General features: G+C 39.9%; 20 non-coding genes across 20 annotated transcripts; all 20 read left to right on the forward strand.

The window, feature by feature from the left end:
* Nucleotides 1-160: 160 nt before the first annotated feature.
* LOC140030067 (5S ribosomal RNA) lies at nucleotides 161-279 on the forward strand. Its single transcript, XR_011833981.1, has one exon. It is a non-coding gene; the product is annotated as a 5S ribosomal RNA (ribosomal RNA).
* Nucleotides 280-1,414: 1,135 nt separating this feature from the next.
* LOC140030597 (5S ribosomal RNA) lies at nucleotides 1,415-1,533 on the forward strand. Its single transcript, XR_011834512.1, has one exon. It is a non-coding gene; the product is annotated as a 5S ribosomal RNA (ribosomal RNA).
* A 1,133-nt stretch (nucleotides 1,534-2,666) lies between these two features.
* LOC140030598 (5S ribosomal RNA) lies at nucleotides 2,667-2,785 on the forward strand. The gene has a single exon (XR_011834513.1). It is a non-coding gene; the product is annotated as a 5S ribosomal RNA (ribosomal RNA).
* A 1,135-nt stretch (nucleotides 2,786-3,920) lies between these two features.
* On the forward strand, nucleotides 3,921-4,039 carry LOC140030599 (5S ribosomal RNA). The gene has a single exon (XR_011834514.1). It is a non-coding gene; the product is annotated as a 5S ribosomal RNA (ribosomal RNA).
* A 1,133-nt stretch (nucleotides 4,040-5,172) lies between these two features.
* On the forward strand, nucleotides 5,173-5,291 carry LOC140030600 (5S ribosomal RNA). Its single transcript, XR_011834515.1, has one exon. It is a non-coding gene; the product is annotated as a 5S ribosomal RNA (ribosomal RNA).
* A 1,134-nt stretch (nucleotides 5,292-6,425) lies between these two features.
* On the forward strand, nucleotides 6,426-6,544 carry LOC140031117 (5S ribosomal RNA). Its single transcript, XR_011835038.1, has one exon. It is a non-coding gene; the product is annotated as a 5S ribosomal RNA (ribosomal RNA).
* Nucleotides 6,545-7,682: 1,138 nt separating this feature from the next.
* Nucleotides 7,683-7,801, forward strand: LOC140024609 (5S ribosomal RNA). The gene has a single exon (XR_011828585.1). It is a non-coding gene; the product is annotated as a 5S ribosomal RNA (ribosomal RNA).
* Nucleotides 7,802-8,935: 1,134 nt separating this feature from the next.
* LOC140031118 (5S ribosomal RNA) lies at nucleotides 8,936-9,054 on the forward strand. Its single transcript, XR_011835039.1, has one exon. It is a non-coding gene; the product is annotated as a 5S ribosomal RNA (ribosomal RNA).
* Nucleotides 9,055-10,192: 1,138 nt separating this feature from the next.
* Nucleotides 10,193-10,311, forward strand: LOC140025688 (5S ribosomal RNA). Its single transcript, XR_011829633.1, has one exon. It is a non-coding gene; the product is annotated as a 5S ribosomal RNA (ribosomal RNA).
* A 1,134-nt stretch (nucleotides 10,312-11,445) lies between these two features.
* Nucleotides 11,446-11,564, forward strand: LOC140031119 (5S ribosomal RNA). Its single transcript, XR_011835040.1, has one exon. It is a non-coding gene; the product is annotated as a 5S ribosomal RNA (ribosomal RNA).
* A 1,138-nt stretch (nucleotides 11,565-12,702) lies between these two features.
* LOC140026740 (5S ribosomal RNA) lies at nucleotides 12,703-12,821 on the forward strand. Its single transcript, XR_011830693.1, has one exon. It is a non-coding gene; the product is annotated as a 5S ribosomal RNA (ribosomal RNA).
* A 1,133-nt stretch (nucleotides 12,822-13,954) lies between these two features.
* On the forward strand, nucleotides 13,955-14,073 carry LOC140031310 (5S ribosomal RNA). The gene has a single exon (XR_011835231.1). It is a non-coding gene; the product is annotated as a 5S ribosomal RNA (ribosomal RNA).
* A 1,136-nt stretch (nucleotides 14,074-15,209) lies between these two features.
* LOC140027621 (5S ribosomal RNA) lies at nucleotides 15,210-15,328 on the forward strand. Its single transcript, XR_011831569.1, has one exon. It is a non-coding gene; the product is annotated as a 5S ribosomal RNA (ribosomal RNA).
* A 1,122-nt stretch (nucleotides 15,329-16,450) lies between these two features.
* LOC140032209 (5S ribosomal RNA) lies at nucleotides 16,451-16,569 on the forward strand. The gene has a single exon (XR_011836134.1). It is a non-coding gene; the product is annotated as a 5S ribosomal RNA (ribosomal RNA).
* Nucleotides 16,570-17,705: 1,136 nt separating this feature from the next.
* On the forward strand, nucleotides 17,706-17,824 carry LOC140028456 (5S ribosomal RNA). The gene has a single exon (XR_011832359.1). It is a non-coding gene; the product is annotated as a 5S ribosomal RNA (ribosomal RNA).
* Nucleotides 17,825-18,946: 1,122 nt separating this feature from the next.
* On the forward strand, nucleotides 18,947-19,065 carry LOC140030116 (5S ribosomal RNA). Its single transcript, XR_011834030.1, has one exon. It is a non-coding gene; the product is annotated as a 5S ribosomal RNA (ribosomal RNA).
* A 1,121-nt stretch (nucleotides 19,066-20,186) lies between these two features.
* On the forward strand, nucleotides 20,187-20,305 carry LOC140031120 (5S ribosomal RNA). Its single transcript, XR_011835041.1, has one exon. It is a non-coding gene; the product is annotated as a 5S ribosomal RNA (ribosomal RNA).
* Nucleotides 20,306-21,443: 1,138 nt separating this feature from the next.
* On the forward strand, nucleotides 21,444-21,562 carry LOC140028567 (5S ribosomal RNA). The gene has a single exon (XR_011832470.1). It is a non-coding gene; the product is annotated as a 5S ribosomal RNA (ribosomal RNA).
* A 1,134-nt stretch (nucleotides 21,563-22,696) lies between these two features.
* LOC140031122 (5S ribosomal RNA) lies at nucleotides 22,697-22,815 on the forward strand. The gene has a single exon (XR_011835043.1). It is a non-coding gene; the product is annotated as a 5S ribosomal RNA (ribosomal RNA).
* Nucleotides 22,816-23,953: 1,138 nt separating this feature from the next.
* Nucleotides 23,954-24,072, forward strand: LOC140028678 (5S ribosomal RNA). The gene has a single exon (XR_011832583.1). It is a non-coding gene; the product is annotated as a 5S ribosomal RNA (ribosomal RNA).
* The last annotated feature ends 312 nt before the right edge of the window (nucleotides 24,073-24,384 follow it).

Here is a 24,384-nt window from a genome sequence, read left to right on the forward strand (position 1 = left end):
ACAGGGTGCAAATCAATAACAAAGAGAAAAATAAAGTAAATAAATAAAAGGATAAGAGGAAAATGCTTGAATTGACGCTTAAAATGAATTTCGGTCAAGAAAAGCCACACTGCTTCGCAGGACGGGGTAGTTTAAAAGAATAAAGCGAAAGGAACATGGCTGGTGCGACCATACCAGCACTAATGCACCGGATCCCATCAGAACTCCGAAGTTAAGCGTGCTTGGGCGAGAGTAGTACTAGGATGGGTGACCCCCTGGGAAGTCCTCGTGTTGCACCCCTCTCTTTTTTGTTTCGAAATCCAAATTTCCTATTCGTTCTTTATCCTGTAGTAATTTAGCTCCGTCGGAACGATTGCTTTATATTTTGCTTCTTGTCGAAGCATGAAGGCGGGTCTGAAGGCGCGAGACAAATCAGGAACGGTACGGCTCGATCAAAGCCCGGATCGTCGCTCAAATTTGTCGGCGCAAATGTATCACCGCAACTAGGGGTGGCAATTTTCGACACGACCTGAAAACACGACACGAGCCTAACACGAAATTAATGGGTTTGGGTTGAGGTTTCGGGAATTCGGGTCAGAATCGGGTTGGACCCGATGAACCCGAAAAGATAACCGGTCGATTTCGGGTCAACCCGTGGTGACCTGATATGACCCGATATGACCCGTTTACGAGTTAAAAATAATTTAATAAACATAAAAATAATTTTATCTAACTAAACTAAGTTATTCTTTTTTTCAAAGGCATTAATTACTTAATCCTAAACGAATTTATTTAATTTGTGTGAAGTTGAAATTATTATACTTGGACAAATAATATATTATATTATTTTTCACTTTTATATTGTTTTAATTTATTTTATATTTTGCTTGGGATAAAACACTTTTACGGTGTTTAATTTATTTTAGATTTGATTTGGAATCATTTATTTAAATTTTTATTACTTGATTATGTAATTAGTTTTGTGAGAAATTGATTTTATTAGAAATTACAGTGATAAATTAATAAATTAAAATTAAGTTTCGGGTCATTTCGGGTCGACCCGCCGCCCCGTAAACCTGAAATCTTCGGGTTCGGGTCAGCATACCTGACCCGTCACGGGTTGGCGGGTCGGGGTTCGGGTCAACAGATTTTCTGGCGGGTCTGTTGACCCGAACCCGACCCGCCAACCTGATTTGGACCCGAATTGCCACCCCTGACTGCAAGCGTGAAGGATTGATTTCATGATAATTTAGAGTTGCGGGATGAGGGAAAAAAACAGGGTGCAAATCAATAACAAAGAGAAAAATAAAGTAAATAAATAAAAGGATAAGAGAAAAATGCTTGAATTGACGCTTAAAATGAATTTCGGTCTAGAAAAGCCACACTGCTTCGCAGGACGGGGTAGTTTAAAAGAATAAAGCGAAAGGAACATGGCGGGTGCGACCATACCAGCACTAATGCACCGGATCCCATCAGAACTCCGAAGTTAAGCGTGCTTGGGCGAGAGTGGTACTAGGATGGGTGACCCCCTGGGAAGTCCTCGTGTTGCACCCCTCTCTTTTTTGTTTCGAAATCCAAATTTCCTATTCGTTCTTTATCCTGTAGTAATTTAGCTCCGTCGGAACGATTGCTTTATATTTTGCTTCTTGTCGAAGCATGAAGGCGGGTCTGAAGGCGCGAGACAAATCAGGAACGGTACGGCTCGATCAAAGCCCGGATCGTCGCTCAAATTTGTCGGCGGAAATGTATCACCGCAACTAGGGGTGGCAATTTTCGACACGACCTGAAAACACGATACGAGCCTAACACGAAATTAATGGGTTTGGGTTGAGGTTTCGGGAATTCGGGTCAGAATCCGGTTGGACCCGATGAACCCGAAAAGAAAACCGGTCGATTTCGGGTCAACCCGTGGTGACCTGATATGACCCGATATGACCCGTTTACGAGTTAAAAATAATTTAATAAACATAAAAATAATTTTATCTAACTAAACTAAGTTATTCTTTTTTTCAAAGGCATTAATTACTTAATCCTAAACGAATTTATTTAATTTGTGTGAAGTTGAAATTATTATACTTGGACAAATAATATATTATATTATTTTTCACTTTTATATTGTTTTATTTTATTTTATATTTTGCTTGGGATAAAACACTTTTACGGTGTTTAATTTATTTTAGATTTGATTTGGAATCATTTATTTAAATTTTTATTACTTGATTATGTAATTAGTTTTGTGAGAAATTGATTTTATTAGAAATTACAGTGATAAATTAATAAATTAAAATTAAGTTTCGGGTCATTTCGGGTCGACCCGCCGCCCCGTAAACCTGAAATCTTCGGGTTCGGGTCAGCATACCTGACCCGTCACGGGTTGGCGGGTCGGGGTTCGGGTCAACAGATTTTCTGGCGGGTCTGTTGACCCGAACCCGACCCGCCAACCTGATTTGGACCCGAATTGCCACCCCTGACTGCAAGCGTGAAGGATTGATTTCATGATAATTTAGAGTTGCGGGATGAGGGAAAAAAACAGGGTGCAAATCAATAACAAAAAAAAATAAAGTAAATAAATAAAAGGATAAGAGGAAAATGCTTGAATTGACGCTTAAAATGAATTTCGGTCTAGAAAAGCCACACTGCTTCGCAGGACGGGGTAGTTTAAAAGAATAAAGCGAAAGGAACATGGCGGGTGCGACCATACCAGCACTAATGCACCGGATCCCATCAGAACTCCGAAGTTAAGCGTGCTTGGGCGAGAGTGGTACTAGGATGGGTGACCCCCTGGGAAGTCCTCGTGTTGCACCCCTCTCTTTTTTGTTTCGAAATCCAAATTTCCTATTCGTTCTTTATCCTGTAGTAATTTAGCTCCGTCGGAACGATTGCTTTATATTTTGCTTCTTGTCGAAGCATGAAGGCGGGTCTGAAGGCGCGAGACAAATCAGGAACGGTACGGCTCGACCAAAGCCCGGATCGTCGCTCAAATTTGTCGGCGCAAATGTATCACCGCAACTAGGGGTGGCAATTTTCGACACGACCTGAAAACACGACACGAGCATAACACGAAATTAATGGGTTTGGGTTGAGGTTTCGGGAATTCGGGTCAGAATCGGGTTGGACCCGATGAACCCGAAAAGAAAACCGGTCGATTTCGGGTCAACCCGTGGTGACCTGATATGACCCGATATGACCCGTTTACGAGTTATAAATAATTTAATAAACATAAAAATAATTTTATCTAACTAAACTAAGTTATTCTTTTTTTCAAAGGCATTAATTACTTAATCCTAAACGAATTTATTTAATTTGTGTGAAGTTGAAATTATTATACTTGGACAAATAATATATTATATTATTTTTCACTTTTATATTGTTTTAATTTATTTTATATTTTGCTTGGGATAAAACACTTTTACGGTGTTTAATTTATTTTAGATTTGATTTGGAATCATTTATTTAAATTTTTATTACTTGATTATGTAATTAGTTTTGTGAGAAATTGATTTTATTAGGAATTACAGTGATAAATTAATAAATTAAAATTAAGTTTCGGGTCATTTCGGGTCGACCCGCCGCCCCGTAAACCTGAAATCTTCGGGTTCGGGTCAGCATACCTGACCCGTCACGGGTTGGCGGGTCGGGGTTCGGGTCAACAGATTTTCTGGCGGGTCTGTTGACCCGAACCCGACCCGCCAACCTGATTTGGACCCGAATTGCCACCCCTGACTGCAAGCGTGAAGGATTGATTTCATGATAATTTAGAGTTGCGGGATGAGGGAAAAAAACAGGGTGCAAATCAATAACAAAGAGAAAAATAAAGTAAATAAATAAAAGGATAAGAGGAAAATGCTTGAATTGACGCTTAAAATGAATTTCGGTCTAGAAAAGCCACACTGCTTCGCAGGACGGGGTAGTTTAAAAGAATAAAGCGAAAGGAACATGGCGGGTGCGACCATACCAGCACTAATGCACCGGATCCCATCAGAACTCCGAAGTTAAGCGTGCTTGGGCGAGAGTGGTACTAGGATGGGTGACCCCCTGGGAAGTCCTCGTGTTGCACCCCTCTCTTTTTTGTTTCGAAATCCAAATTTCCTATTCGTTCTTTATCCTGTAGTAATTTAGCTCCGTCGGAACGATTGCTTTATATTTTGCTTCTTGTCGAAGCATGAAGGCGGGTCTGAAGGCGCGAGACAAATCAGGAACGGTACGGCTCGATCAAAGCCCGGATCGTCGCTCAAATTTGTCGGCGGAAATGTATCACCGCAACTAGGGGTGGCAATTTTCGACACGACCTGAAAACACGATACGAGCCTAACACGAAATTAATGGGTTTGGGTTGAGGTTTCGGGAATTCGGGTCAGAATCCGGTTGGACCCGATGAACCCGAAAAGAAAACCGGTCGATTTCGGGTCAACCCGTGGTGACCTGATATGACCCGATATGACCCGTTTACGAGTTAAAAATAATTTAATAAACATAAAAATAATTTTATCTAACTAAACTAAGTTATTCTTTTTTTCAAAGGCATTAATTACTTAATCCTAAACGAATTTATTTAATTTGTGTGAAGTTGAAATTATTATACTTGGACAAATAATATATTATATTATTTTTCACTTTTATATTGTTTTATTTTATTTTATATTTTGCTTGGGATAAAACACTTTTACGGTGTTTAATTTATTTTAGATTTGATTTGGAATCATTTATTTAAATTTTTATTACTTGATTATGTAATTAGTTTTGTGAGAAATTGATTTTATTAGAAATTACAGTGATAAATTAATAAATTAAAATTAAGTTTCGGGTCATTTCGGGTCGACCCGCCGCCCCGTAAACCTGAAATCTTCGGGTTCGGGTCAGCATACCTGACCCGTCACGGGTTGGCGGGTCGGGGTTCGGGTCAACAGATTTTCTGGCGGGTCTGTTGACCCGAACCCGACCCGCCAACCTGATTTGGACCCGAATTGCCACCCCTGACTGCAAGCGTGAAGGATTGATTTCATGATAATTTAGAGTTGCGGGATGAGGGAAAAAAACAGGGTGCAAATCAATAACAAAAAAAAATAAAGTAAATAAATAAAAGGATAAGAGGAAAATGCTTGAATTGACGCTTAAAATGAATTTCGGTCTAGAAAAGCCACACTGCTTCGCAGGACGGGGTAGTTTAAAAGAATAAAGCGAAAGGAACATGGCGGGTGCGACCATACCAGCACTAATGCACCGGATCCCATCAGAACTCCGAAGTTAAGCGTGCTTGGGCGAGAGTGGTACTAGGATGGGTGACCCCCTGGGAAGTCCTCGTGTTGCACCCCTCTCTTTTTTGTTTCGAAATCCAAATTTCCTATTCGTTCTTTATCCTGTAGTAATTTAGCTCCGTCGGAACGATTGCTTTATATTTTGCTTCTTGTCGAAGCATGAAGGCGGGTCTGAAGGCGCGAGACAAATCAGGAACGGTACGGCTCGACCAAAGCCCGGATCGTCGCTCAAATTTGTCGGCGCAAATGTATCACCGCAACTAGGGGTGGCAATTTTCGACACGACCTGAAAACACGACACGAGCATAACACGAAATTAATGGGTTTGGGTTGAGGTTTCGGGAATTCGGGTCAGAATCGGGTTGGACCCGATGAACCCGAAAAGAAAACCGGTCGATTTCGGGTCAACCCGTGGTGACCTGATATGACCCGATATGACCCGTTTACGAGTTATAAATAATTTAATAAACATAAAAATAATTTTATCTAACTAAACTAAGTTATTCTTTTTTTCAAAGGCATTAATTACTTAATCCTAAACGAATTTATTTAATTTGTGTGAAGTTGAAATTATTATACTTGGACAAATAATATATTATATTATTTTTCACTTTTATATTGTTTTAATTTATTTTATATTTTGCTTGGGATAAAACACTTTTACGGTGTTTAATTTATTTTAGATTTGATTTGGAATCATTTATTTAAATTTTTATTACTTGATTATGTAATTAGTTTTGTGAGAAATTGATTTTATTAGGAATTACAGTGATAAATTAATAAATTAAAATTAAGTTTCGGGTCATTTCGGGTCGACCCGCCGCCCCGTAAACCTGAAATCTTCGGGTTCGGGTCAGCATACCTGACCCGTCACGGGTTGGCGGGTCGGGGTTCGGGTCAACAGATTTTCTGGCGGGTCTGTTGACCCGAACCCGACCCGCCAACCTGATTTGGACCCGAATTGCCACCCCTGACTGCAAGCGTGAAGGATTGATTTCATGATAATTTAGAGTTGCGGGATGAGGGAAAAAAACAGGGTGCAAATCAATAACAAAAAAAAAATAAAGTAAATAAATAAAAGGATAAGAGGAAAATGCTTGAATTGACGCTTAAAATGAATTTCGGTCTAGAAAAGCCACACTGCTTCGCAGGACGGGGTAGTTTAAAAGAATAAAGCGAAAGGAACATGGCGGGTGCGACCATACCAGCACTAATGCACCGGATCCCATCAGAACTCCGAAGTTAAGCGTGCTTGGGCGAGAGTGGTACTAGGATGGGTGACCCCCTTGGAAGTCCTCGTGTTGCACCCCTCTCTTTTTTTTGTTTCGAAATCCAAATTTTCTATTCGTTCTTTATCCTGTAGTAATTTAGCTCCGTCGGAACGATTGCTTTATATTTTGCTTCTTGTCGAAGCATGAAGGCGGGTCTGAAGGCGCGAGACAAATCAGGAACGGTACGGCTCGACCAAAGCCCGGATCGTCGCTCAAATTTGTCGGCGCAAATGTATCACCGCAACTAGGGGTGGCAATTTTCGACACGACCTGAAAACACGACACGAGCCTAACACGAAATTAATGGGTTTGGGTTGAGGTTTCGGGAATTCGGGTCAGAATCGGGTTGGACCCGATGAACCCGAAAAGAAAACCGGTCGATTTCGGGTCAACCCGTGGTGACCTGATATGACCCGATATGACCCGTTTACGAGTTAAAAATAATTTAATAAACATAAAAATAATTTTATCTAACTAAACTAAGTTATTCTTTTTTTCAAAGGCATTAATTACTTAATCCTAAACGAATTTATTTAATTTGCGTGAAGTTGAAATTATTATACTTGGACAAATAATATATTATATTATTTTTCACTTTTATATTGTTTTAATTTATTTTATATTTTGCTTGGGATAAAACACTTTTACGGTGTTTAATTTATTTTAGATTTGATTTGGAATCATTTATTTAAATTTTTATTACTTGATTATGTAATTAGTTTTGTGGGAAATTGATTTTATTAGAAATTACAGTGATAAATTAATAAATTAAAATTAAGTTTCGGGTCATTTCGGGTCGACCCGCCGCCCCGTAAACCTGAAATCTTCGGGTTCGGGTCAGCATACCTGACCCGTCACGGGTTGGCGGGTCGGGGTTCGGGTCAACAGATTTTTTTGGCGGGTCTGTTGACCCGAACCCGACCCGCCAACCTGATTTGGACTCGAATTGCCACCCCTAACTGCAAGCGTGAAGTATTGATTTCATGATAATTTAGAGTTGCGGGATGAGGGAAAAAAACAGGGTGCAAATCAATAACAAAAAAAAAAATAAAGTAAATAAATAAAAGGATAATTGGAAAATGCTTGAATTGACGCTTAAAATGAATTTCGGTCTAGAAAAGCCACACTGCTTCGCAGGACGGGGTAGTTTAAAAGAATAAAGCGAAAGGAACATGGCGGGTGCGACCATACCAGCACTAATGCACCGGATCCCATCAGAACTCCGAAGTTAAGCGTGCTTGGGCGAGAGTAGTACTAGGATGGGTGACCCCCTGGGAAGTCCTCGTGTTGCACCCCTCTCTTTTTTGTTTCGAAATCCAAATTTCCTATTCGTTCTTTATCCTGTAGTAATTTAGCTCCGTCGGAACGATTGCTTTATATTTTGCTTCTTGTCGAAGCATGAAGGCGGGTCTGAAGGCGCGAGACAAATCAGGAACGGTACGGCTCGACCAAAGCCCGGATCGTCGCTCAAATTTGTCGGCGCAAATGTATCACCGCAACTAGGGGTGGCAATTTTCGACACGACCTGAAAACACGACACGAGCATAACACGAAATTAATGGGTTTGGGTTGAGGTTTCGGGAATTCGGGTCAGAATCGGGTTGGACCCGATGAACCCGAAAAGAAAACCGGTCGATTTCGGGTCAACCCGTGGTGACCTGATATGACCCGATATGACCCGTTTACGAGTTATAAATAATTTAATAAACATAAAAATAATTTTATCTAACTAAACTAAGTTATTCTTTTTTTCAAAGGCATTAATTACTTAATCCTAAACGAATTTATTTAATTTGTGTGAAGTTGAAATTATTATACTTGGACAAATAATATATTATATTATTTTTCACTTTTATATTGTTTTAATTTATTTTATATTTTGCTTGGGATAAAACACTTTTACGGTGTTTAATTTATTTTAGATTTGATTTGGAATCATTTATTTAAATTTTTATTACTTGATTATGTAATTAGTTTTGTGAGAAATTGATTTTATTAGGAATTACAGTGATAAATTAATAAATTAAAATTAAGTTTCGGGTCATTTCGGGTCGACCCGCCGCCCCGTAAACCTGAAATCTTCGGGTTCGGGTCAGCATACCTGACCCGTCACGGGTTGGCGGGTCGGGGTTCGGGTCAACAGATTTTCTGGCGGGTCTGTTGACCCGAACCCGACCCGCCAACCTGATTTGGACCCGAATTGCCACCCCTGACTGCAAGCGTGAAGGATTGATTTCATGATAATTTAGAGTTGCGGGATGAGGGAAAAAAACAGGGTGCAAATCAATAACAAAAAAAAAATAAAGTAAATAAATAAAAGGATAAGAGGAAAATGCTTGAATTGACGCTTAAAATGAATTTCGGTCTAGAAAAGCCACACTGCTTCGCAGGACGGGGTAGTTTAAAAGAATAAAGCGAAAGGAACATGGCGGGTGCGACCATACCAGCACTAATGCACCGGATCCCATCAGAACTCCGAAGTTAAGCGTGCTTGGGCGAGAGTGGTACTAGGATGGGTGACCCCCTTGGAAGTCCTCGTGTTGCACCCCTCTCTTTTTTTTGTTTCGAAATCCAAATTTTCTATTCGTTCTTTATCCTGTAGTAATTTAGCTCCGTCGGAACGATTGCTTTATATTTTGCTTCTTGTCGAAGCATGAAGGCGGGTCTGAAGGCGCGAGACAAATCAGGAACGGTACGGCTCGACCAAAGCCCGGATCGTCGCTCAAATTTGTCGGCGCAAATGTATCACCGCAACTAGGGGTGGCAATTTTCGACACGACCTGAAAACACGACACGAGCCTAACACGAAATTAATGGGTTTGGGTTGAGGTTTCGGGAATTCGGGTCAGAATCGGGTTGGACCCGATGAACCCGAAAAGAAAACCGGTCGATTTCGGGTCAACCCGTGGTGACCTGATATGACCCGATATGACCCGTTTACGAGTTAAAAATAATTTAATAAACATAAAAATAATTTTATCTAACTAAACTAAGTTATTCTTTTTTTCAAAGGCATTAATTACTTAATCCTAAACGAATTTATTTAATTTGCGTGAAGTTGAAATTATTATACTTGGACAAATAATATATTATATTATTTTTCACTTTTATATTGTTTTAATTTATTTTATATTTTGCTTGGGATAAAACACTTTTACGGTGTTTAATTTATTTTAGATTTGATTTGGAATCATTTATTTAAATTTTTATTACTTGATTATGTAATTAGTTTTGTGGGAAATTGATTTTATTAGAAATTACAGTGATAAATTAATAAATTAAAATTAAGTTTCGGGTCATTTCGGGTCGACCCGCCGCCCCGTAAACCTGAAATCTTCGGGTTCGGGTCAGCATACCTGACCCGTCACGGGTTGGCGGGTCGGGGTTCGGGTCAACAGATTTTTTTGGCGGGTCTGTTGACCCGAACCCGACCCGCCAACCTGATTTGGACTCGAATTGCCACCCCTAACTGCAAGCGTGAAGTATTGATTTCATGATAATTTAGAGTTGCGGGATGAGGGAAAAAAACAGGGTGCAAATCAATAACAAAAAAAAAAATAAAGTAAATAAATAAAAGGATAATTGGAAAATGCTTGAATTGACGCTTAAAATGAATTTCGGTCTAGAAAAGCCACACTGCTTCGCAGGACGGGGTAGTTTAAAAGAATAAAGCGAAAGGAACATGGCGGGTGCGACCATACCAGCACTAATGCACCGGATCCCATCAGAACTCCGAAGTTAAGCGTGCTTGGGCGAGAGTAGTACTAGGATGGGTGACCCCCTGGGAAGTCCTCGTGTTGCACCCCTCTCTTTTTTGTTTCGAAATCCAAATTTCCTATTCGTTCTTTATCCTGTAGTAATTTAGCTCCGTCGGAACGATTGCTTTATATTTTGCTTCTTGTCGAAGCATGAAGGCGGGTCTGAAGGCGCGAGACAAATCAGGAACGGTACGGCTCGACCAAAGCCCGGATCGTCGCTCAAATTTGTCGGCGCAAATGTATCACCGCAACTAGGGGTGGCAATTTTCGACACGACCTGAAAACACGACACGAGCATAACACGAAATTAATGGGTTTGGGTTGAGGTTTCGGGAATTCGGGTCAGAATCGGGTTGGACCCGATGAACCCGAAAAGAAAACCGGTCGATTTCGGGTCAACCCGTGGTGACCTGATATGACCCGATATGACCCGTTTACGAGTTATAAATAATTTAATAAACATAAAAATAATTTTATCTAACTAAACTAAGTTATTCTTTTTTTCAAAGGCATTAATTACTTAATCCTAAACGAATTTATTTAATTTGTGTGAAGTTGAAATTATTATACTTGGACAAATAATATATTATATTATTTTTCACTTTTATATTGTTTTAATTTATTTTATATTTTGCTTGGGATAAAACACTTTTACGGTGTTTAATTTATTTTAGATTTGATTTGGAATCATTTATTTAAATTTTTATTACTTGATTATGTAATTAGTTTTGTGAGAAATTGATTTTATTAGGAATTACAGTGATAAATTAATAAATTAAAATTAAGTTTCGGGTCATTTCGGGTCGACCCGCCGCCCCGTAAACCTGAAATCTTCGGGTTCGGGTCAGCATACCTGACCCGTCACGGGTTGGCGGGTCGGGGTTCGGGTCAACAGATTTTCTGGCGGGTCTGTTGACCCGAACCCGACCCGCCAACCTGATTTGGACCCGAATTGCCACCCCTGACTGCAAGCGTGAAGGATTGATTTCATGATAATTTAGAGTTGCGGGATGAGGGAAAAAAACAGGGTGCAAATCAATAACAAAAAAAAAATAAAGTAAATAAATAAAAGGATAAGAGGAAAATGCTTGAATTGACGCTTAAAATGAATTTCGGTCTAGAAAAGCCACACTGCTTCGCAGGACGGGGTAGTTTAAAAGAATAAAGCGAAAGGAACATGGCGGGTGCGACCATACCAGCACTAATGCACCGGATCCCATCAGAACTCCGAAGTTAAGCGTGCTTGGGCGAGAGTGGTACTAGGATGGGTGACCCCCTTGGAAGTCCTCGTGTTGCACCCCTCTCTTTTTTTTGTTTCGAAATCCAAATTTTCTATTCGTTCTTTATCCTGTAGTAATTTAGCTCCGTCGGAACGATTGCTTTATATTTTGCTTCTTGTCGAAGCATGAAGGCGGGTCTGAAGGCGCGAGACAAATCAGGAACGGTACGGCTCGACCAAAGCCCGGATCGTCGCTCAAATTTGTCGGCGCAAATGTATCACCGCAACTAGGGGTGGCAATTTTCGACACGACCTGAAAACACGACACGAGCCTAACACGAAATTAATGGGTTTGGGTTGAGGTTTCGGGAATTCGGGTCAGAATCGGGTTGGACCCGATGAACCCGAAAAGAAAACCGGTCGATTTCGGGTCAACCCGTGGTGACCTGATATGACCCGATATGACCCGTTTACGAGTTAAAAATAATTTAATAAACATAAAAATAATTTTATCTAACTAAACTAAGTTATTCTTTTTTTCAAAGGCATTAATTACTTAATCCTAAACGAATTTATTTAATTTGCGTGAAGTTGAAATTATTATACTTGGACAAATAATATATTATATTATTTTTCACTTTTATATTGTTTTAATTTATTTTATATTTTGCTTGGGATAAAACACTTTTACGGTGTTTAATTTATTTTAGATTTGATTTGGAATCATTTATTTAAATTTTTATTACTTGATTATGTAATTAGTTTTGTGGGAAATTGATTTTATTAGAAATTACAGTGATAAATTAATAAATTAAAATTAAGTTTCGGGTCATTTCGGGTCGACCCGCCGCCCCGTAAACCTGAAATCTTCGGGTTCGGGTCAGCATACCTGACCCGTCACGGGTTGGCGGGTCGGGGTTCGGGTCAACAGATTTTTTTGGCGGGTCTGTTGACCCGAACCCGACCCGCCAACCTGATTTGGACTCGAATTGCCACCCCTAACTGCAAGCGTGAAGTATTGATTTCATGATAATTTAGAGTTGCGGGATGAGGGAAAAAAACAGGGTGCAAATCAATAACAAAAAAAAAAATAAAGTAAATAAATAAAAGGATAATTGGAAAATGCTTGAATTGACGCTTAAAATGAATTTCGGTCTAGAAAAGCCACACTGCTTCGCAGGACGGGGTAGTTTAAAAGAATAAAGCGAAAGGAACATGGCGGGTGCGACCATACCAGCACTAATGCACCGGATCCCATCAGAACTCCGAAGTTAAGCGTGCTTGGGCGAGAGTAGTACTAGGATGGGTGACCCCCTGGGAAGTCCTCGTGTTGCACCCCTCTCTTTTTTGTTTCGAAATCCAAATTTCCTATTCGTTCTTTATCCTGTAGTAATTTAGCTCCGTCGGAACGATTGCTTTATATTTTGCTTCTTGTCGAAGCATGAAGGCGGGTCTGAAGGCGCGAGACAAATCAGGAACGGTACGGCTCGACCAAAGCCCGGATCGTCGCTCAAATTTGTCGGCGCAAATGTATCACCACAACTAGGGGTGGCAATTTTCGACACGACCTGAAAACACGACACGAGCCTAACACGAAATTAATGGGTTTGGGTTGAGGTTTCGGGAATTCGGGTCAGAATCGGGTTGGACCCGATGAACCCGAAAAGAAAACCGGTCGATTTCGGGTCAACCCGTGGTGACCTGATATGACCCGATATGACCCGTTTACGAGTTAAAAATAATTTAATAAACATAAAAATAATTTTATCTAACTAAACTAAGTTATTCTTTTTTTCAAAGGCATTAATTATTTAATCCTAAACGAATTTATTTAATTTGTGTGAAGTTGAAATTATTATACTTGGACAAATAATATATTATATTATTTTTCACTTTTATATTGTTTTAATTTATTTTATATTTTGCTTGGGATAAAACACTTTTACGGTGTTTAATTTATTTTAGATTTGATTTGGAATCATTTATTTAAATTTTTATTACTTGATTATGTAATTAGTTTTGTGAGAAATTGATTTTATTAGAAATTACAGTGATAAATTAATAAATTAAAATTAAGTTTCGGGTCATTTCGGGTCGACCCGCCGCCCCGTAAACCTGAAATCTTCGGGTTCGGGTCAGCATACCTGACCCGTCACGGGTTGGCGGGTCGGGGTTCGGGTCAACAGATTTTCTGGCGGGTCTGTTGACCCGAACCCGACCCGCCAACCTGATTTGGACCCGAATTGCCACCCCTGACTGCAAGCGTGAAGGATTGATTTCATGATAATTTAGAGTTGCGGGATGAGGGAAAAAAACAGGGTGCAAATCAATAACAAAAAAAAATAAAGTAAATAAATAAAAGGATAAGAGGAAAATGCTTGAATTGACGATTAAAATGAATTTCGGTCTAGAAAAGCCACACTGCTTCGCAGGACGGGGTAGTTTAAAAGAATAAAGCGAAAGGAACATGGCGGGTGCGACCATACCAGCACTAATGCACCGGATCCCATCAGAACTCCGAAGTTAAGCGTGCTTGGGCGAGAGTGGTACTAGGATGGGTGACCCCCTGGGAAGTCCTCGTGTTGCACCACTCTCTTTTTTGTTTCGAAATCCAAATTTCCTATTCGTTCTTTATCCTGTAGTAATTTAGCTCCGTCGGAACGATTGCTTTATATTTTGCTTCTTGTCGAAGCATGAAGGCGGGTCTGAAGGCGCGAGACAAATCAGGAACGGTACGGCTCGACCAAAGCCCGGATCGTCGCTCAAATTTGTCGGCGCAAATGTATCACCGCAACTAGGGGTGGCAATTTTCGACACGACCTGAAAACACGACACGAGACTAACACGAAATTAATGGGTTTGGGTTGAGGTTTCGGGAATTCGGGTCAGAATCGGGTTGGACCCGATGAACCCGAAAAGAAAACCGGTCGATTTCGGGTTAACCCGTGGTGACCTGATATGACCCGATATGACCCGTTTACGAGTTAAAAATAATTTAATAAACATAAAAATAATTTTATCTAACTAAACTAAGTTATTCTTTTTTTCAAAGGCATTAATTACTTAATCCTAAACGAATTTATTTAATTTGCGTGAAGTTGAAATTATTATACTTGGACAAATAATATATTATATTATTTTTCACTTTTATATTGTTTTAATTTATTTTATATTTTGCTTGGGATAAAACACTTTTACGGTGTTTAATTTATTTTAGATTTGATTTGGAATCATTTATTTAAATTTTTATTACTTGATTATGTAATTAGTTTTGTGGGAAATTGATTTTATTAGAAATTACAGTGATAAATTAATAAATTAAAATTAAGTTTCGGGTCATTTCGGGTCGACCCGCCGCCCCGTAAACCTGAAATCTTCGGGTTCGGGTCAGCATACCTGACCCGTCACGGGTTGGCGGGTCGGGGTTCGGGTCAACAGATTTTTTTGGCGGGTCTGTTGACCCGAACCCGACCCGCCAACCTGATTTGGACTCGAATTGCCACCCCTAACTGCAAGCGTGAAGTATTGATTTCATGATAATTTAGAGTTGCGGGATGAGGGAAAAAAACAGGGTGCAAATCAATAACAAAAAAAAAAATAAAGTAAATAAATAAAAGGATAATTGGAAAATGCTTGAATTGACGCTTAAAATGAATTTCGGTCTAGAAAAGCCACACTGCTTCGCAGGACGGGGTAGTTTAAAAGAATAAAGCGAAAGGAACATGGCGGGTGCGACCATACCAGCACTAATGCACCGGATCCCATCAGAACTCCGAAGTTAAGCGTGCTTGGGCGAGAGTAGTACTAGGATGGGTGACCCCCTGGGAAGTCCTCGTGTTGCACCCCTCTCTTTTTTGTTTCGAAATCCAAATTTCCTATTCGTTCTTTATCCTGTAGTAATTTAGCTCCGTCGGAACGATTGCTTTATATTTTGCTTCTTGTCGAAGCATGAAGGCGGGTCTGAAGGCGCGAGACAAATCAGGAACGGTACGGCTCGACCAAAGCCCGGATCGTCGCTCAAATTTGTCGGCGCAAATGTATCACCGCAACTAGGGGTGGCAATTTTCGACACGACACGAACCTAACACGAAATTAATGGGTTTGGGTTGAGGTTTCGGGAATTCGGGTCAGAATCGGGTTGGACCCGATGAACCCGAAAAGAAAACCGGTCGATTTCGGGTCAACCCGTGGTGACCTGATATGACCCGATATGACCCGTTTACGAATTAAAAATAATTTAATAAACATAAAAATAATTTTATCTAACTAAACTAAGTTATTCTTTTTTTCAAAGGCATTAATTACTTAATCCTAAACGAATTTATTTAATTTGTGTGAAGTTGAAATTATTATACTTGGACAAATAATATATTATATTATTTTTCACTTTTGTATTGTTTTAATTTATTTTATATTTTGCTTGGGATAAAACACTTTTACGGTGTTTAATTTATTTTAGATTTGATTTGGAATCATTTATTTAAATTTTTATTACTTGATTATGTAATTAGTTTTGTGAGAAATTGATTTTATTAGAAATTACAGTGATAAATTAATAAATTAAAATTAAGTTTCGGGTCATTTCTGGTCGACCCGCCGCCCCGTAAACCTGAAATTTTCGGGTTCGGGTCAGCATACCTGACCCGTCACGGGTTGGCGGGTCGGGGTTCGGGTCAACAGATTTTCTGGCGGGTCTGTTGACCCGAACCCGACCCGCCAACCTGATTTGGACCCGAATTGCCACCCCTAACTGCAAGCGTGAAGGATTGATTTCATGATAATTTAGAGTTGCGGGATGAGGGAAAAAAACAGGGTGCAAATCAATAACAAAAAAATATATAAAGTAAATAAATAAAAGGATAAGAGGAAAATGCTTGAATTGACGCTTAAAATGAATTTCGGTCTAGAAAAGCCACACTGCTTCGCAGGACGGGGTAGTTTAAAAGAATAAAGCGAAAGGAACATGGCGGGTGCGATCATACCAGCACTAATGCACCGGATCCCATCAGAACTCCGAAGTTAAGCGTGCTTGGGCGAGAGTAGTACTAGGATGGGTGACCCCCTGGGAAGTCCTCGTGTTGCACCCCTCTCTTTTTTGTTTCGAAATCCAAATTTCCTATTCGTTCTTTATCCTGTAGTAATTTAGCTCCGTCGGAACGATTGCTTTATATTTTGCTTCTTGTCGAAGCATGAAGGCGGGTCTGAAGGCGCGAGACAAATCAGGAACGGTACGGCTCGACCAAAGCCCGGATCGTCGCTCAAATTTGTCGGCGCAAATGTATCACCGCAACTAGGGGTGGCAATTTTCGACACGACCTGAAAACACGACACGAGACTAACACGAAATTAATGGGTTTGGGTTGAGGTTTCGGGAATTCGGGTCAGAATCGGGTTGGACCCGATGAACCCGAAAAGAAAACCGGTCGATTTCGGGTTAACCCGTGGTGACCTGATATGACCCGATATGACCCGTTTACGAGTTAAAAATAATTTAATAAACATAAAAATAATTTTATCTAACTAAACTAAGTTATTCTTTTTTTCAAAGGCATTAATTACTTAATCCTAAACGAATTTATTTAATTTGCGTGAAGTTGAAATTATTATACTTGGACAAATAATATATTATATTATTTTTCACTTTTATATTGTTTTAATTTATTTTATATTTTGCTTGGGATAAAACACTTTTACGGTGTTTAATTTATTTTAGATTTGATTTGGAATCATTTATTTAAATTTTTATTACTTGATTATGTAATTAGTTTTGTGGGAAATTGATTTTATTAGAAATTACAGTGATAAATTAATAAATTAAAATTAAGTTTCGGGTCATTTCGGGTCGACCCGCCGCCCCGTAAACCTGAAATCTTCGGGTTCGGGTCAGCATACCTGACCCGTCACGGGTTGGCGGGTCGGGGTTCGGGTCAACAGATTTTTTTGGCGGGTCTGTTGACCCGAACCCGACCCGCCAACCTGATTTGGACTCGAATTGCCACCCCTAACTGCAAGCGTGAAGTATTGATTTCATGATAATTTAGAGTTGCGGGATGAGGGAAAAAAACAGGGTGCAAATCAATAACAAAAAAAAAAATAAAGTAAATAAATAAAAGGATAATTGGAAAATGCTTGAATTGACGCTTAAAATGAATTTCGGTCTAGAAAAGCCACACTGCTTCGCAGGACGGGGTAGTTTAAAAGAATAAAGCGAAAGGAACATGGCGGGTGCGACCATACCAGCACTAATGCACCGGATCCCATCAGAACTCCGAAGTTAAGCGTGCTTGGGCGAGAGTAGTACTAGGATGGGTGACCCCCTGGGAAGTCCTCGTGTTGCACCCCTCTCTTTTTTGTTTCGAAATCCAAATTTCCTATTCGTTCTTTATCCTGTAGTAATTTAGCTCCGTCGGAACGATTGCTTTATATTTTGCTTCTTGTCGAAGCATGAAGGCGGGTCTGAAGGCGCGAGACAAATCAGGAACGGTACGGCTCGACCAAAGCCCGGATCGTCGCTCAAATTTGTCGGCGCAAATGTATCACCGCAACTAGGGGTGGCAATTTTCGACACGACACGAACCTAACACGAAATTAATGGGTTTGGGTTGAGGTTTCGGGAATTCGGGTCAGAATCGGGTTGGACCCGATGAACCCGAAAAGAAAACCGGTCGATTTCGGGTCAACCCGTGGTGACCTGATATGACCCGATATGACCCGTTTACGAATTAAAAATAATTTAATAAACATAAAAATAATTTTATCTAACTAAACTAAGTTATTCTTTTTTTCAAAGGCATTAATTACTTAATCCTAAACGAATTTATTTAATTTGTGTGAAGTTGAAATTATTATACTTGGACAAATAATATATTATATTATTTTTCACTTTTGTATTGTTTTAATTTATTTTATATTTTGCTTGGGATAAAACACTTTTACGGTGTTTAATTTATTTTAGATTTGATTTGGAATCATTTATTTAAATTTTTATTACTTGATTATGTAATTAGTTTTGTGAGAAATTGATTTTATTAGAAATTACAGTGATAAATTAATAAATTAAAATTAAGTTTCGGGTCATTTCGGGTCGACCCGCCGCCCCGTAAACCTGAAATCTTCGGGTTCGGGTCAGCATACCTGACCCGTCACGGGTTGGCGGGTCGGGGTTCGGGTCAACAGATTTTCTGGCGGGTCTGTTGACCCGAACCCGACCCGCCAACCTGATTTGGACCCGAATTGCCACCCCTGACTGCAAGCGTGAAGGATTGATTTCATGATAATTTAGAGTTGCGGGATGAGGGAAAAAAACAGGGTGCAAATCAATAACAAAAAAAAATATAAAGTAAATAAATAAAAGGATAAGAGGAAAATGCTTGAATTGACGCTTAAAATGAATTTCGGTCTAGAAAAGCCACACTGCTTCGCAGGACGGGGTAGTTTAAAAGAATAACGCGAAAGGAACATGGCGGGTGCGATCATACCAGCGCTAATGCACCGGATCCCATCAGAACTCCGAAGTTAAGCGTGCTTGGGCGAGAGTAGTACTAGGATGGGTGACCCCCTGGGAAGTCCTCGTGTTGCACCCCTCTCTTTTTTGTTTCGAAATCCAAATTTCCTATTCGTTCTTTATCCTGTAGTAATTTAGCTCCGTCGGAACGATTGCTTAATATTTTGCTTCTTGTCGAAGCGTGAAGGAGGATCTGAAGGCGCGAGACAAATCAGGAACGGTACGGCTCGATCAAAGCCCGGATCGTCGCTCAAATTTGTCGGCGCAAATGTATCACCGCAACTAGGGGTGGCAATTTTCGACACGACACGAACCTAACACGAAATTAATGGGTTTGGGTTGAGGTTTCGGGAATTCGGGTCAGAATCGGGTTGGACCCGATGAACCCGAAAAGAAAACCGGTCGATTTCGGGTCAACCCGTGGTGACCTGATATGACCCGATATGACCCGTTTACGAATTAAAAATAATTTAATAAACATAAAAATAATTTTATCTAACTAAACTAAGTTATTCTTTTTTTCAAAGGCATTAATTACTTAATCCTAAACGAATTTATTTAATTTGTGTGAAGTTGAAATTATTATACTTGGACAAATAATATATTATATTATTTTTCACTTTTGTATTGTTTTAATTTATTTTATATTTTGCTTGGGATAAAACACTTTTACGGTGTTTAATTTATTTTAGATTTGATTTGGAATCATTTATTTAAATTTTTATTACTTGATTATGTAATTAGTTTTGTGAGAAATTGATTTTATTAGAAATTACAGTGATAAATTAATAAATTAAAATTAAGTTTCGGGTCATTTCGGGTCGACCCGCCGCCCCGTAAACCTGAAATCTTCGGGTTCGGGTCAGCATACCTGACCCGTCACGGGTTGGCGGGTCGGGGTTCGGGTCAACAGATTTTCTGGCGGGTCTGTTGACCCGAACCCGACCCGCCAACCTGATTTGGACCCGAATTGCCACCCCTGACTGCAAGCGTGAAGGATTGATTTCATGATAATTTAGAGTTGCGGGATGAGGGAAAAAAACAGGGTGCAAATCAATAACAAAAAAAAAATAAAGTAAATAAATAAAAGGATAAGAGGAAAATGCTTGAATTGACGCTTAAAATGAATTTCGGTCTAGAAAAGCCACACTGCTTCGCAGGACGGGGTAGTTTAAAAGAATAAAGCGAAAGGAACATGGCGGGTGCGACCATACCAGCACTAATGCACCGGATCCCATCAGAACTCCGAAGTTAAGCGTGCTTGGGCGAGAGTGGTACTAGGATGGGTGACCCCCTTGGAAGTCCTCGTGTTGCACCCCTCTCTTTTTTTTGTTTCGAAATCCAAATTTTCTATTCGTTCTTTATCCTGTAGTAATTTAGCTCCGTCGGAACGATTGCTTTATATTTTGCTTCTTGTCGAAGCATGAAGGCGGGTCTGAAGGCGCGAGACAAATCAGGAACGGTACGGCTCGACCAAAGCCCGGATCGTCGCTCAAATTTGTCGGCGCAAATGTATCACCGCAACTAGGGGTGGCAATTTTCGACACGACCTGAAAACACGACACGAGCCTAACACGAAATTAATGGGTTTGGGTTGAGGTTTCGGGAATTCGGGTCAGAATCGGGTTGGACCCGATGAACCCGAAAAGAAAACCGGTCGATTTCGGGTCAACCCGTGGTGACCTGATATGACCCGATATGACCCGTTTACGAGTTAAAAATAATTTAATAAACATAAAAATAATTTTATCTAACTAAACTAAGTTATTCTTTTTTTCAAAGGCATTAATTACTTAATCCTAAACGAATTTATTTAATTTGCGTGAAGTTGAAATTATTATACTTGGACAAATAATATATTATATTATTTTTCACTTTTATATTGTTTTAATTTATTTTATATTTTGCTTGGGATAAAACACTTTTACGGTGTTTAATTTATTTTAGATTTGATTTGGAATCATTTATTTAAATTTTTATTACTTGATTATGTAATTAGTTTTGTGGGAAATTGATTTTATTAGAAATTACAGTGATAAATTAATAAATTAAAATTAAGTTTCGGGTCATTTCGGGTCGACCCGCCGCCCCGTAAACCTGAAATCTTCGGGTTCGGGTCAGCATACCTGACCCGTCACGGGTTGGCGGGTCGGGGTTCGGGTCAACAGATTTTTTTGGCGGGTCTGTTGACCCGAACCCGACCCGCCAACCTGATTTGGACTCGAATTGCCACCCCTAACTGCAAGCGTGAAGTATTGATTTCATGATAATTTAGAGTTGCGGGATGAGGGAAAAAAACAGGGTGCAAATCAATAACAAAAAAAAAAATAAAGTAAATAAATAAAAGGATAATTGGAAAATGCTTGAATTGACGCTTAAAATGAATTTCGGTCTAGAAAAGCCACACTGCTTCGCAGGACGGGGTAGTTTAAAAGAATAAAGCGAAAGGAACATGGCGGGTGCGACCATACCAGCACTAATGCACCGGATCCCATCAGAACTCCGAAGTTAAGCGTGCTTGGGCGAGAGTAGTACTAGGATGGGTGACCCCCTGGGAAGTCCTCGTGTTGCACCCCTCTCTTTTTTGTTTCGAAATCCAAATTTCCTATTCGTTCTTTATCCTGTAGTAATTTAGCTCCGTCGGAACGATTGCTTTATATTTTGCTTCTTGTCGAAGCATGAAGGCGGGTCTGAAGGCGCGAGACAAATCAGGAACGGTACGGCTCGACCAAAGCCCGGATCGTCGCTCAAATTTGTCGGCGCAAATGTATCACCGCAACTAGGGGTGGCAATTTTCGACACGACCTGAAAACACGACACGAGCCTAACACGAAATTAATGGGTTTGGGTTGAGGTTTCGGGAATTCGGGTCAGAATCGGGTTGGACCCGATGAACCCGAAAAGAAAACCGGTCGATTTCGGGTCAACCCGTGGTGACCTGATATGACCCGATATGACCCGTTTACGAGTTAAAAATAATTTAATAAACATAAAAATAATTTTATCTAACTAAACTAAGTTATTCTTTTTTTCAAAGGCATTAATTATTTAATCCTAAACGAATTTATTTAATTTGTGTGAAGTTGAAATTATTATACTTGGACAAATAATATATTATATTATTTTTCACTTTTATATTGTTTTAATTTATTTTATATTTTGCTTGGGATAAAACACTTTTACGGTGTTTAATTTATTTTAGATTTGATTTGGAATCATTTATTTAAATTTTTATTACTTGATTATGTAATTAGTTTTGTGAGAAATTGATTTTATTAGAAATTACAGTGATAAATTAATAAATTAAAATTAAGTTTCGGGTCATTTCGGGTCGACCCGCCGCCCCGTAAACCTGAAATCTTCGGGTTCGGGTCAGCATACCTGACCCGTCACGGGTTGGCGGGTCGGGGTTCGGGTCAACAGATTTTCTGGCGGGTCTGTTGACCCGAACCCGACCCGCCAACCTGATTTGGACCCGAATTGCCACCCCTGACTGCAAGCGTGAAGGATTGATTTCATGATAATTTAGAGTTGCGGGATGAGGGAAAAAAACAGGGTGCAAATCAATAACAAAAAAAAAATAAAGTAAATAAATAAAAGGATAAGAGGAAAATGCTTGAATTGACGCTTAAAATGAATTTCGGTCTAGAAAAGCCACACTGCTTCGCAGGACGGGGTAGTTTAAAAGAATAAAGCGAAAGGAACATGGCGGGTGCGACCATACCAGCACTAATGCACCGGATCCCATCAGAACTCCGAAGTTAAGCGTGCTTGGGCGAGAGTGGTACTAGGATGGGTGACCCCCTTGGAAGTCCTCGTGTTGCACCCCTCTCTTTTTTTTGTTTCGAAATCCAAATTTTCTATTCGTTCTTTATCCTGTAGTAATTTAGCTCCGTCGGAACGATTGCTTTATATTTTGCTTCTTGTCGAAGCATGAAGGCGGGTCTGAAGGCGCGAGACAAATCAGGAACGGTACGGCTCGACCAAAGCCCGGATCGTCGCTCAAATTTGTCGGCGCAAATGTATCACCGCAACTAGGGGTGGCAATTTTCGACACGACCTGAAAACACGACACGAGCCTAACACGAAATTAATGGGTTTGGGTTGAGGTTTCGGGAATTCGGGTCAGAATCGGGTTGGACCCGATGAACCCGAAAAGAAAACCGGTCGATTTCGGGTCAACCCGTGGTGACCTGATATGACCCGATATGACCCGTTTACGAGTTAAAAATAATTTAATAAACATAAAAATAATTTTATCTAACTAAACTAAGTTATTCTTTTTTTCAAAGGCATTAATTACTTAATCCTAAACGAATTTATTTAATTTTCGTGAAGTTGAAATTATTATACTTGGACAAATAATATATTATATTATTTTTCACTTTTATATTGTTTTAATTTATTTTATATTTTGCTTGGGATAAAACACTTTTACGGTGTTTAATTTATTTTAGATTTGATTTGGAATCATTTATTTAAATTTTTATTACTTGATTATGTAATTAGTTTTGTGGGAAATTGATTTTATTAGAAATTACAGTGATAAATTAATAAATTAAAATTAAGTTTCGGGTCATTTCGGGTCGACCCGCCGCCCCGTAAACCTGAAATCTTCGGGTTCGGGTCAGCATACCTGACCCGTCACGGGTTGGCGGGTCGGGGTTCGGGTCAACAGATTTTTTTGGCGGGTCTGTTGACCCGAACCCGACCCGCCAACCTGATTTGGACTCGAATTGCCACCCCTAACTGCAAGCGTGAAGTATTGATTTCATGATAATTTAGAGTTGCGGGATGAGGGAAAAAAACAGGGTGCAAATCAATAACAAAAAAAAAAATAAAGTAAATAAATAAAAGGATAATTGGAAAATGCTTGAATTGACGCTTAAAATGAATTTCGGTCTAGAAAAGCCACACTGCTTCGCAGGACGGGGTAGTTTAAAAGAATAAAGCGAAAGGAACATGGCGGGTGCGACCATACCAGCACTAATGCACCGGATCCCATCAGAACTCCGAAGTTAAGCGTGCTTGGGCGAGAGTAGTACTAGGATGGGTGACCCCCTGGGAAGTCCTCGTGTTGCACCCCTCTCTTTTTTGTTTCGAAATCCAAATTTCCTATTCGTTCTTTATCCTGTAGTAATTTAGCTCCGTCGGAACGATTGCTTTATATTTTGCTTCTTGTCGAAGCATGAAGGCGGGTCTGAAGGCGCGAGACAAATCAGGAACGGTACGGCTCGACCAAAGCCCGGATCGTCGCTCAAATTTGTCGGCGCAAATGTATCACCGCAACTAGGGGTGGCAATTTTCGACACGACCTGAAAACACGACACGAGCCTAACACGAAATTAATGGGTTTGGGTTGAGGTTTCGGGAATTCGGGTCAGAATCGGGTTGGACC

The sequence above is a fragment of the Coffea arabica genome, chromosome 11e, assembly GCF_036785885.1.
Source record: "Coffea arabica cultivar ET-39 chromosome 11e, Coffea Arabica ET-39 HiFi, whole genome shotgun sequence".
NCBI classification, from domain to species: Eukaryota; Viridiplantae; Streptophyta; class Magnoliopsida; order Gentianales; family Rubiaceae; genus Coffea; species Coffea arabica.